The following is a 12,045-nucleotide window of genomic DNA, read 5'->3' on the forward strand; positions in this document are numbered from 1 at the left end:
TCTTACACCCACTCCTTACCTTGGTGAGTAGAGATATATATAACCTAGACACCTAGGGGAGATGTTCCTTTTCTGAGTGAGTTGTGTTCATCTCTCCAAATAGTTTAATTGGTTGTGCAGTGGTATTATCCCAACTGATATCCCCACCTGTAATTTCATTGTGTTGGAAGGACTGCAGATTGAACAACAATAAACCAGCGGCTGTTAGCTGTCACAGAATCCTGGAATCAGCCAGGTTGGAAAACACCTTCGAGATCATCAAGCCCAACCTATCACCCAGCACCATCTAACCAACTAAGCCATGGCACCAAGTCTGGTTTTAAACACTTCAAGTGATGGTGACTCACACATCCCTGGGCAGCACATTCTAATGGCCAATCTCTCTTGCTAGGAAAAACTTTCTCCTCACCTCCAGCCCAAACCTCCCCTGGCACAGCTTGAGACTGTGTCCTCTCCTTCTGTCCCTGTGGCCTGGGTGAAGAGACCAACCCCCACCTGGCTACAACCTCCCTTCAGGGAGTTGGAGAGAGCAGGAAGGTCTCCCCGAGGCTCCTCTTCTCCAGGCTAAGCAACTCCAGCTCCCTCAGCCTCTCCTCACAGGGCTGTGCTTCAGACCCCTCCCCAGCCTTGTTGCCCTTCTCTGGACACCTTCCAGCATCTCAGTATCACAGTATTGCCAAGGTTGGAAGAGACCTCAAGGATCATCGAGTCCAACCTGTCACCACAGACCTCATGACTAGACCATGGCACCAAGTGCCACATCCAATCCCCTCTTGAACACCTCCAGGGATGGGGACTCCACCACCTCCCTGGGCAGCACATCCCAATGGCTAACAACTCTCTCAGGGAAGAACTTCCTCCTCACCTCCAGCCAAAACTTCCCCTGGCACAGCCTGAGACTGTGTCCTCTTGTTCTGGTGCTGGTTGTCTGGGAGAAGAGACCAACCCCTTCCTGGCTACAACCTCCCTTCAGGGAGTTGTAGAGGGCAATGAGGTCACCCCTGAGCCTCCTCTTCTCCAGGCTAAGCAACCCCAGCTCCCTCAGCCTCTCCTCACAGGGCTGTGCTCAAGCCCTCTCCCCAGCCTTGTTGCCCTGCTCTGGACACCTTCAAGTGTCTCAATGTCCTTCTTAAACTGAGTGGCCCAGAACTGGACACAGGACTCAAGGTGTGGCCTAACCAGTGCAGAGTCCAGGGCACAATGACTTCCCTGCTCCTGCTGGCCACACTCTTCCTGATGCTGGCCAGGATACCCTTGGCCTTCTTGGCCCCCTGGGCACACTGCTGGCTCATGTTCAGCTGCTGTCCACCAGTACCCCCAGGTCCCTTTCTGCCTGGCTGCTCTCCAGCCACTCTGCCCCCAGCCTGTAGCACTGCATGGGGTTGTTGTGGCCAATGTGCAGAACCTGGCACTTGCATGTGTTCAGTCACATGCCCTTGAACTCTGCCCATCTGTGTAGCCTGTCAGTGTCCCTCTGCAGAGCTCTCCTGCCCTCTAACAGATCAACTCCTCCCCCAGCTTGGTGTCATCTGCAAATTTATTGATGATGGACTCAGTGCCCTCCTCCAGGTCATCAATAAAGATATTGAACAGGATGGGGCCCAGCACTGATCCCTGGGGGACACCACTACTGATTGGCTGCCAGCTAGATGTGCCACCATTCACCACCACTCTCTGGTGACCCTTAGCTGTGAAAGGTACCTTAATAAAAACTTCTGTGATATTAAAGCCTTCAGAAAATGTGAATATTTGCAGTGTGGATCAGAAGTAGCTAGAAAGCTGAAGACCTCTGGACACAGATATATGGCAGGGGTGGAGGGATTAAATTAACAAATCTTCTCCTCTGGAGGATATCTCATTCTCTGGGTACATGCAAGACCCGTCTGGATGTGTTCTTGTGTGACTTGTGCTGGATTCTATGCTCCTGCTCTGGCAGGGGCTTGGACTCAATCTTCAGAGGTCCCTTCCAACGTCTATCATCCTGTGATCCTGTGATCTTTTTCTCCCCTGAGTCCTGCATTGCCACGTTTAGGGGTGATCCTATCAATTGGTAGAGTTGGTAAGGTCACAGGCAGGACCATAGAATCCAGTACAGGTCATACAGGAACACATCCAGATGGGACTTGAAAGTCTCCAGAGAAGGAGACTCCACAACCTCTCTGGGCAGCCTGCTCCAGTGCTCTGGGACCCTTACAGTGAAGAAGTTCTTCCTCACGTTGAGGTGGAACCTCCTGTGCTGGAGGTTCCCTCCATTGCTCCTTGTCCTGTCACAGTGTGCAACTGAGCAGAGGATGTCCCCTCCCTCTTGACCCTCAGATGTTACTGATGATTGCTCAAGAACTGTAATATTTGAACCTATCTGTCAGTCTGAGAAAGACAGGGATGGCTCCTGACTCGGGCTCCTGAGTAGGTGGAGAAAGTTCTGCATACAGTTCACATCTGTAACAAACCACAACGTGGTGCCAATGATGCCTTGAAAAGTAAGTTGTGAGTTTTAAATAACAAAGAAACCCAACCAACCTCAAACCCCACCTAAAACTGTATAATTCTTTCTAAGGTGTCTCTTGTTGCTTAGAGTCAGAATAATCAGTTTGTAAGGCAAGCTGGATGACCCTCTTAATGCTTAATCTCCCGAGGAATGGGTGTGATGGGTACAGGGGAAGGGCAGTGGTACCCTGCGGCACAGAGCTGCTGGCACAGAGTTGCTGAGTCATCACTTCTTGTTACAGCTCTGAGTCAACATTCCCATTAGCAGTGTTATGGGATGGTGTAAACAGACTGGGTCTAAGCAGTCACTTCAGAGAAGCATAAGCCTTCAGCAGTCCCTGGATGAGATGTCCTGCGGGTTCCCATTACAGTCACTCTTTCAGCAGCTCCATTGCTCTGTTCTAAATGCATGTTGAAGAACTGGCAGCTGCATACAGTCATGGAATGCATTGGGTTGGAAAGAACCTTTAATGGTCAGGTAGTTCAACCCCTCTGCAGTAGGCAGGGATTTCTTTAACTATATCAGGTTGTTCAGAACCCCAACAAGCCTGACCTTGAATGTTTCCAGGGATGTGGCCTCTACCACCTCACTGGATAACCTGTTCCATGTTGTGCCAACCTCTTAGCAAAGAACTTATTATTAATGTCTAGTATAAATGTACCCTGCTCTAGTTTAAACCATTGCCCCTCATCCTGCAGCTAGGTATCCCTGAGAACAGTTCCTCCCCAGCTTTCTTGTAGGTCTCCTTCAGATGTTGAAAAGCCACTGTTAGGTCTCTTCTCCGGGCTCCAAACCCCTGCTCATTTTTATGGCCCTTCTCTGGACACTCTCCATCAGGTTCATGTCCTACTTGTTTTAAGGCCCCAGAGTTAGACACAGGTGAGGTCTCAGCAGAGCAGAGTGGCAGCATCACCTCCCTGGATCTGCTGGCCATGCTGCCTTTGGTGCAGCCCAGGATGTGATTGGCCTTCTGAGCTGTAAATCAACATCATTGGCTCACATCCAGCTTTTCATCCACCAGTATACTCAAGTCCCTTTCTGCAGGGCTGCCCTCAATCTCATCCTCCCCCAGCCTGTATTGATACTGAGGATTTTCCTGTCTCAGGTGCAGCACCTGAACTTGACCTTGTTGAATCCCATGAGGTTCCCCTGGGCCCATGTCTCTGGCTCACCCAGGTCCTTTTGCATGACATCTATGCCTGTATTTAGTCTGGCTATGCAATTGTGCTGCTTTTGGTTACTAATAGCAAAAATAAATGTATAATCCTTCAGAACAAATGCCTGGCAACCATTTATGTGAGGCCTGAAGTTACCTTGGGCTCTTTGGATTCACATTTACCTTTTGACAAAATGAAGTTTCTTTGATGAATTAGTAGCATCCAAGTGAATTTATGTTTGTAGGGTTGTGGCAATTGGTCTTCTAGTATCCTGTGCCTGCATTCTGAGGGAACATCCTTGCTGTTCTGGACAGACTAGAGTGGTGGTGAGTAGTGCCTGTGGCCGGTTGACGTTGCCCCCTTAAGAAAGGGAATATGGTGGACGGAAGTTGGTAAACGGAAGGAATAGTCTAAACTAATTTCATTGGGAGAGTGGGAGGAAGCACCTTCGGAACTGGGAGTGAACTGGACATTTCCACGACTTTTCTGTCAGTCTTGCTGCCGCCTTTCCACGGTGCAGCAGCTCTGCAGCTATCTCTGTGCTGGGCTTTCTGCCAAGGCCTCGGCCTTGAAGACAGATAAAGGCCGGTATATTAACTCCTTTCCAATTAACACAAACTGCTTCTAACATTTTTTTTTTTTTCTCCCTTTTCTTTCTTTTTCTATCCCATTCTGGGGAAAGGGGGGAGAGAGGGGAGAGCGGAGGTGGGGAACCCCCCTTCTGCCGAGGGGGTTACTCTCATTTCTGTGTTACTCTGTTATATATATCTTTGTATATATTGTAGATATTGTAAATTTGTAAATATTCCCCTGCATTCCCTACATTGCTTTGTAAATATAGCTCCACTGCTTTGCTAATTCAGCTTGTGAGGTTTTTTTCCTTTCCCTTCAATTTTTCTTTCCCTTTACTTTACAAGGGGGAAGGGAGGAGGCTTCTCGGCCTTACCCTTCCACCCACTACATTTTTTTTTTATTGGCGTACCCAACGTGGGGCAGATAATTAGTTTAATTTATTACTTGATTGATTTAGTGTTTTCCAGCTGAATTAGCAAACATGAAGGTATTGTGGTTTGTGGAGCGATTGTTCTTTTCAATTTTTGGGGCTCTGGTTTACAGATATTGTTTGGGTTTGATTTTGGATTACCTGGGTAAATATTTGGTGCGGACAATTTATGTGTGGGTTATGTATAGAGTTAAACTATGGTATGGAAAATGTATTAATTTATTATGGCCAGTGAGATACAGGAATGTTACCTCCACCACTCTCCCAATTGAGATAAAGGGTTTTAAGATTCCGCCTGAGGAGACAGTAACTCTAGGTGATGCCTGGGATCCAAAAGTGATTTATTTGATGTGTATAAATCTGTTGCTGGTGATGGTAATTGCATATTTACTGTTCTCTCTGCGGCGAGAGAGAAAGGTGTCCAGAGCTTGTTTTGTTATTAAAACTAGATCAAAAAGAAAACGCCGTGGCTCTCGATCAGTCCCAGAGTCATCTAGTGACGAGGACTGTGGAGAACCTGTGTCAGTCAAAAAGAAGGCTAAAAAGTTAATTGGTAAAGCAGCTCTAAATGACTTTGCTGATTCTAGCAAGCAGCCAAGGGCATCGGCTGGTATCAACATGGTGCCTACTCCTTCTCCCACTCCTTCTCCTCCTTCTTCTTCTCCGTCGGCCATTAACGGAGCAACGTCACTTCCACCCACTCCCTCGGTGGGACCGGAAGTCACTGCCCCAGCAGCTGATTTATCTCAGGACCTGTCAGCTTCCATTAAGGTGGCTGTAAATTCAAACACAGCTCCAGTTAAGGTGGCTCCTTTAAAGACTAGAGGTGGAAAGGCCAAAGATGGAGAAGAAGAGGAGTTGGAGACTGATCCTGGTGAGGGGCCCTCTACTCTAAAAGATCCTGCTCAGGAGGAAGAGAAGGTTTGTTTTAAAGATCTAGCTAACCTAGTGAGATCAAAGCAGGATAGAAATGAAGTTAGGAAGGCAGCTGGCAAAGGTGGTTCTCAGCTTAAAGAGATCCTTAGGAGAATGACAGCAGGATTTTATGGGCAAAGAATTCAGGGAGATGAAGATGAAGATGATATTTTGGAATGTTCTTCTCCACGGGAGGAATTGTGAAATGTCCGTAAAGATTTCACCAGGGCAGATAAGGAGCCAGTTCTAGCTTGGCTTAGTAGGTGTTATGATACAGGTGCTTCAGCTCTAACAGTTGGAGACAAGTCAGCAGCTCAGTTAGGAACTCTCTCAAGGGACAATGGAATAGATAGACATCTAGGCGAAGCTCTCGGTAAGGTTAATCTGTGGATACGCCTTTTAATAGCGGTTGCCCTGAGATACCCTTCCCGAGATGATCTTCCCTGGAATCCTAAACCCTGGACTACCATAGATGAGGGAATTAAGCGCTTGAGAGAATTTGCTGTTAGAGAGCTACTCTATGGTGAACATGAAACTCTGAATCCTGATGACATTCCTGTGGGTATTGGTCTTGCTAAAAAGATCATCAAACTTGCTCCTTCTAATTATGCAAACATTCTGGCAAGCAGAATTGTGTCAAGAAGTTATGGTGGAGCTTCTCCCACGGTTGGCCAATTCAGTGATCAAATGAGACAATTGGAGGATAGCATGACACGTGGTTCTTTGGTTTCAGCCATTGAAACTCTGTCTGGAAAGATTGAGAATTGCATGAAGGATCTGAAAGATTCCATATACCAATTGGCACAGAAGGATAATTTCAATTCTTCCTCCAGGTGGATACAAGTTTCATCTGTGAGGAATACACGTCCTCCAAGGAGGTCATTCCAAAACAGGACATTCCAAAACAGGTCATTCCAGAACAGACCACCAAGGCAATCACATAGAACTATTTGGATAACTCTGCGTGATCAGTTTGGTGAGAACATGAACCGCTGGGATGGCCAACCAACTTCTAATCTTTTCAGGAGACTGAGGGAATTGCAAAGTGGCAGAACCCGAGGTAGTAATACCAGAAGGGTAGCTGTTACTTCCACAGTTCCCCAGAACGACTCTTATGGCTCCAACAGTGGCTCCAGTTATAACATGCAAAGTTATAACCCTGCACAATATGTGCAATGCACATGTGCGCATGTTCCCCATAACTAGGGGTGCCCTGCCTCCCGCCAGGGGGAGGAGAGGGATAACAGAGATAACAGAATCTATTGGGATGTGTGCATCCAGTGGCCTGGCACTTCACAATTTCAGAAGTACAGGGCCTTGGTTGACACAGGAGCTCAGTGCACCATAATACCATCAAATTATCAGGGATCAGAGTCTATAACTATTCTGGGAGTCACTGGTGGATCTCAAGAGTTAAGTAAGGTAGAGGTTAATATAAGTTTAACTGGTAAACAATGGAGGAAGCATACAGTTGTGACCGGACCTGATGCACCTTGTATTTTGGGAATTGATTTTCTGAGAGAAGGGCGTTTCAAAGACCCTAAAGGTTACAAATGGGCTTTTGGAGTAGCTTCTATAGAAATTGATGGACAAAAATTGAAGCTATCTGCCAGACCTGAGCTTTCTGATGAATCTGCAGTTGTGGGACAACATAAGATACAGGACATTAAATTGCTGGTTGCTTCTCAGACTGTGCATCACAGACAATACAGAACCAACCGTGACTCTTTGTTGCCCATTCAGAATCTGATTTGTCAGTTGGAAAGTCAGGAAGTCGTCAGCAAAACTCATTCACCTTTCAACAGTCCAGTGTGGCCTATGCGGAAGCAGAATGGAGACTGGCGTCTGACGGTAGACTACCGAGCCCTGAATGAAGTAACACCACCTATGAGTGCAGCAGTACCAGACATGATGGAACTACAGTATGAGCTGGAATCCAAAGAGGCCAAAGGGTATGCTACCATAGACATTGCTAATGCATTTTTCTCTATTCCCATAGCAGAGGAATGCAGGCCTCAGTTTGCTTTCACCTGGAGAGGAATCCAGTACACTTTCAACAGGCTGCCAATGGGCTGGATCCACAGCTCAAGCATCTGTCATGCAGTGATCCACGATGCTCTGGAGAAAGGCAGTGCTCCAGAACACATCCAGTTCATCGATGATATCATCGTCTGGGGCAAAACTGCTGAGGAAGTCTTCAAGAAAGGTAACAAAATCATTGACATTCTTCTGAATGCAGGATTTGCCATCAAATGAGACAAGGTAAAAGGACCTACCACAGAGATTCAGTTTCTGGGAGTGCGGTGGCAGGATGGACGCCGACACATTCCAGTGGATGTGGTAAATAGAGTCTCTACCATGGCAAGTCCCACCAACAAGCAAGAGACCCTACGTTTCTTAGGGATAGTGGGATTTTGGAGACTGCACATTCCTGGATACAGTCAGATTGTGAAACCTCTGTATGATGTGACTCGAAAGAGAAACCATTTCCACTGGGGACCTGAACAACAAGCAGCCTTTGACCAGATAAAGCAAGAGGTAGTTCAAGCAATGGGTCTGGGACCTGTCCGAGATGGCCCAGACATTAAGAACATTTTGTACACGGCTGCAAGCGACAATGGTCCAACCTGGTGCTTGTGGCAAAAAGCTCCAGGTGAGACACGTGGACGACCTCTTGGTTTCTGGAGTTGAGGTTACAGAGGTTCAGAGGCTAATTATACTCCAACAGAGAAAGAAATTTTAGCTGCCTATGAAGGAGTAAAGGCATCTTCTGAAGTGATTGGAACTGAATCACAGCTTCTTCTAGCTCCCAGATTACCAGTTTTGAATTGGATGTTCAAAGGCAAAGGCTCCACACCACATCATGCCACAGACTCAACATGGTCAAAGTGGATGGCTCTGATAACACAGAGAGCTCGAATGGGAAATCTTGAAAGACCTGGTCTAGTGGAGGTGATCTCAAGTTGGCCTGAAGGCACCAACTGTGCTAAACCTCCAGAGGAGAAAGTAACTCGTGCTGAGGAAGCTCCTCCTTACAATGACCTTTCTGATGATGAAAAGAAATATGTTTTGTTCACAGACGGTTCCTGTCGTCTTGTTGGAAACAAGCGAAGGTGGAAGTCTGCAGTGTGGAGTCCAACACGCCGAGTTGCAGAGGCGAAAGATGGAGAAGGAGAATCCAGTCAGTTTGCAGAGGTAAAAGCTGTCCAGCTAGCTCTCGACGTAGCTGAACGTGAGAGATGGCCAAAGCTTTATCTCTACACCGACTCATGGATGGTAGCCAATGCTCTATGGGGTTGGCTAAAGAACTGGAAGAAGAGTGGTTGGCAGAGGAAAGGAAAACCCATTTGGGCAGCCAACCTGTGGCAGGACATTGCTGATCGAATCGAGAGAATTCCAGTGAAAGTGAGACACATCGATGCTCACATTCCTAAGAGCAAAGCTACTGAGGAACAGCAACACAACCATCAGGCAGATCTAGCTGCAAGAGTTTCTCAAGTAGACATGGACTCTAATCTTGATCTCGACTGGAAACACCGAGGTGAGATATTCTTAGCTCGGTGGGCTCACGATTCGTCAGGACATCAAGGCAGAGATGCAACATACCAATGGGCTCGTGACAGATCCATAGACATTTCCATGGATGCTATCACGCAAGTCATCCATGACTGTGACATTTGTGCTGCTATTAAGCAGGCAAAACGACTTAAGCCCTTGTGGTATGGTGACAGATGGTCCAAGTACAAATATGGTGAAGCTTGGCAGATTGACTATATCACTCTACCACGTTCTCGTTCTGGTAAGCAGTACGTGCTTACTATGGTAGAGGCAAACACTGGATGGTTGGAAACTTATCCAGTTCCACATGCAACTGCACGCAACACCATTCTCGGTCTGGAGAGACAGATCCTGTGGAGACACGGAACTCCAGAGAGGATTGAGTCAGGCAACGGAACTCATTTCAAGAACAACCTTGTAAAGAGCTGGGCAAAAGAGCACGGTATTGAGTGGATATTCCACATTCCCTACTATGCACCAGCTTCAGGGAAGATTGAACGCTACAACGGTTTGTTGAAGACCACTCTCAAAGCCATGGGAGGTGGATCTTTGAAAAACTGGGAAAAACATTTAGCACAAGCAACCTGGCTGGTAAATAGTAGAGGTTCAGTGAACAGAGCTGGACCTGCACATTCAGATTTGCTACAGAAAGTAGAAGGTGACAGAGTTCCTGTTGTTAGAGAAAAGAACCTGTTAGGTAAAACTGTTTGGGTATTTTCACCCTCAGGAGAGGCTAAACCTGTCCGAGGGGTGGTTTCAGCTGAAGGTCCGGGTCACACTTATTGGGTAATGCAGGAGAATGGTGAAATTCAGTGTATTCCACAAAGAAATTTAACTTTAGCTGAAAGAGGTTAACTTTGAACTGTTGTACAGCTACATCGCGTCCAAAGGAAGAATCAACGAGGAATCTACGGTGCACGAACCCTGAGATCCCTGAGAGCCCTGAGTCAACTAAGAGACCCTGAGAATCCCTGTTTCCCTTTTCTTTGCTTCGTCGGCGAGGAAATGAACTGTTTTCCATTTTTCTCATTTTCTGATTTTCTTGGACTTTTGAATCATCTACATCTGAGCACAGCCGGAATGGACTATGAACTTTACTCACGAACTGTAAATATTGTTTTGGATTGGATGGACAGTGTGAACAGCCAATGAAATTGTTTAGAAGGGGTGGACTGTGGCCGGTTGACGTTGCCCCCTTAAGAAAGGGAATATGGTGGACGGAAGTTGGTAAACGGAAGGAATAGTCTAAACTAATTTCATTGGGAGAGTGGGAGGAAGCACCTTCGGAACTGGGAGTGAACTGGACATTTCCACGACTTTTCTGTCAGTCTTGCTGCCGCCTTTCCACGGTGCAGCAGCTCTGCAGCTATCTCTGTGCTGGGCTTTCTGCCAAGGCCTCGGCCTTGAAGACAGATAAAGGCCGGTATATTAACTCCTTTCCAATTAACACAAACTGCTTCTAACATTTTTTTTTTTTCTCCCTTTTCTTTCTTTTTCTATCCCATTCTGGGGAAAGGGGGGAGAGAGGGGAGAGCGGAGGTGGGGAACCCCCCTTCTGCCGAGGGGGTTACTCTCATTTCTGTGTTACTCTGTTATATATATCTTTGTATATATTGTAGATATTGTAAATTTGTAAATATTCCCCTGCATTCCCTACATTGCTTTGTAAATATAGCTCCACTGCTTTGCTAATTCAGCTTGTGAGTTTTTTTCCTTTCCCTTCAATTTTTCTTTCCCTTTACTTTACAAGGGGGAAGGGAAGAGGCTTCTCGGCCTTACCCTTCCACCCACTACAGTGCCACATTCAGCTGGCAGCCAGGCATCAGTGGTGTCCCCCAGGGATCAGTGCTGGACTCCATCCTCATTAACATCTTCATTGATGATCTGGATAAGGGGATTGAGTCAGTCATCGTCAAGTTTGCCGATGACAACAAGCTGGGAGCAGTACAGTTCCTCGTTAGTATAGTGGTAAGTATCCCCGCCTGTCACGCGGGAGACCGGGGTTCGATTCCCCGACGGGGAGGTACTGAGTGTTTTAGGGGTACTGGGATGTGGCTCAGTTGGTAGTGCATCAGACCCTTAATGGGAAGGTTGTGAGTTCAAGCCTCCAGTGGGCAGTAGTGTTCTCCCTACTCTAGTCCTGAGGTCTGTGGTTACAGGTTGGACTCGATGATCTTTGAGGTCCCTTCCAACCTTAGGAATACTGAATACTGAATACTGAATATACTGAATAATGTTGGTCAGTTAGAGGGTGGAAAGGCTCTGCAGAGGGACCTCAACCAAATGGACAGATGGGCAGAGGACAACAGGATGGCATTCAACAAGGCCAAGTGTCAGGTGCTGCACTTTGGCCACAACAACCCCATGCAGAGCTACAGGCTGGGGTGAGAGTGGCTGGAGAGCTCCCAAACAGAGAGGGAGCTGGGGGTGCTGATCGACAGCCACCTGAATATGAGCCAGCAGTGTGCCCAGGTGGCCAAGAAGGCCAATGGCATCCTGGCCTGCATTAGGAATAGTGTGGCCAGCAGGAGCAGGGAAGTCATTGTGCCTCTGTACTCTGCATTGGTTAGGCCACACCTTGAGTCCTGTGTCCAGTTCTGGGCCCCTCACTTTAGGAAGGACATTGAGACACTTGAAAGTGTCCAGAGAAGGGCAACAAGGCTGGGGAGAGGCCTTGAGCACAGCCCTGTGAGGAGAGGCTGAGGGAGCTGGGATTGTTTAGCCTGGAGAAGAGGAGGCTCAGGGGAGACCTCATTGCTCTCTACAACTCCCTTTAAGGTGGTTGTAGCCGGGAAGGGGTTGGTCTCTTCTCCCAGGTAACCAGAACCAGAACAAGAGGACACAGTCTCAAGCTGTACCAGGGGAGGTTTAGGCTAAAGGTGAGGAGAAAGTTCTTCACCGAGAGAGTCATTGGTCATTGAGAT

At 47.4% G+C, this 12,045-nt stretch overlaps 1 non-coding gene across 1 annotated transcript; it reads left to right on the forward strand.

Annotated features, from left to right (window-relative positions):
- The first annotated feature begins 11,072 nt into the window (after positions 1-11,072).
- On the forward strand, positions 11,073-11,144 carry TRNAD-GUC (transfer RNA aspartic acid (anticodon GUC)). Its single transcript has one exon. It is a non-coding gene; the product is annotated as a tRNA-Asp (tRNA).
- The last annotated feature ends 901 nt before the right edge of the window (positions 11,145-12,045 follow it).

Source organism: Melanerpes formicivorus, unplaced genomic scaffold, assembly GCF_026170545.1.
Source record: "Melanerpes formicivorus ecotype bairdi unplaced genomic scaffold, bMelFor1.0.p_v2 SCAF_4, whole genome shotgun sequence".
Lineage (NCBI taxonomy): Eukaryota > Metazoa > Chordata > Aves > Piciformes > Picidae > Melanerpes > Melanerpes formicivorus.